Source organism: Rattus norvegicus, chromosome 9, assembly GCF_036323735.1.
Source record: "Rattus norvegicus strain BN/NHsdMcwi chromosome 9, GRCr8, whole genome shotgun sequence".
Lineage (NCBI taxonomy): Eukaryota > Metazoa > Chordata > Mammalia > Rodentia > Muridae > Rattus > Rattus norvegicus.
Genome location: NC_086027.1, coordinates 69,587,256 through 69,588,619, shown reverse-complemented (window position 1 = coordinate 69,588,619; position 1,364 = coordinate 69,587,256). Strand labels below are relative to the sequence as shown.

At 42.7% G+C, this 1,364-nt stretch overlaps 1 pseudogene; it reads left to right on the top strand.

The window, feature by feature from the left end:
* The first annotated feature begins 567 nt into the window (after positions 1-567).
* On the top strand, positions 568-676 carry LOC120094895 (small nucleolar RNA SNORA51; annotated as a pseudogene).
* The last annotated feature ends 688 nt before the right edge of the window (positions 677-1,364 follow it).

The window sequence follows — 1,364 nt, the reverse complement described above, 5'->3', positions numbered from 1 at the left end:
CTACTTGACTCACCATGCCCCTTCTCACTTATGCCTTATGTTTAACCAGACTCCTGAATACAGCCACACAGAGCGACCTGTGTTTGAGCCAATGGTCTCTCTGTCCTTTGATGGTGTTCTGTTAGCACATCAGCTGGGTATCACCACTCCCAGCCGTATCTGTATAATAGTTCACATAGGCTATCAACTGCAGCAAGAGCTTCTATTCTGTATTGGATTGTGCCTTCCTTAAAGATATACTCAAAGCCTAATCCTGTTCCTGAGAATGAGACGAATTATATAGGATCTTGGCCTATATAATTGGGTTAAGATAAGGTCAAGCTAGGTTAAGGTGAACCCTAAATCCAATGTGACAAGTTTGCACCCAGGAAAGAAGTGCAAAAGATACATCCCCAGGAAAGTGCCATATGAAGATAGAAATGCAGGACAGATGTTTAGCTGCAAGCCAAAGAATCTCCAGGATTGCCACCAGCTGAGACATGTCCAAGAGAACCCTTTCCTCAGCCTCCACCAAGGACCCAACCTCACCAACACCTTACTTTTTCCTAGACTCAAGAATTATAAGATGGCCTCCTTGTGCTTACCACAAAGAGGAGGCAGAATAAACCTACCCTGTGTATATCTCAGCCTAGGCCACTCACTGTGCCTGGTCTGTATTGTGAATGGGTAAACATGGAAAAAAAAGAATTATAAGATAATAATTTTTTGCTAAACTATCAGTTTCTGCTGCTTTGTTATGGCAGTCTGGGAAATTAATACAATTTCTCTCACGCTTTTGGAGAATTATTCGGTTCATTTAACAAACATTTATTCAGCACCTACTATCTGCCAAGGATTTTTTTTCTGTGTGTTATGAAAAGTACCATAAATAAAAAATGGTCTCTCTTCCAGTCTGGCTGAGAGATGAGGTCATGTAAGTCTAGGGAGGAAGCGCTACATGGGGTGTTGAGGAAGCAGGGAGGGAACAGTTAGCCCAGGGTTCAGGGAAGGCACACTGAAAGAGATAAAGGCATAGAAGAATCTTGAAGGATACAAGCAGTACCGGAAATCTGAGGCAGGAGGGAATAAACAATCCTTCTCCCCCACACCCAGTTCTAACTGCAGCCTCTTCCTGCAGCCACCATGGCTTCCACAGAGATTGAAAGTGTACACCTTGAAGTCTCTTGCCAGCTTGGCTTTATGAAACAGGTCCATTCTCTTAGGACTCGGTTAGGAGAAAGAATGGGAATTCTAATTTTAGGGGCAAGGGTTGTTTTGGTTTTTGTTTTGTCTTTTCTATCTAGATGTCTTGTCTCTGTCATGTGACCTGGTACCATTTGTCTTCGAAGATATTGTTTTTTGAGATACAAGAACGCTTTGAATCC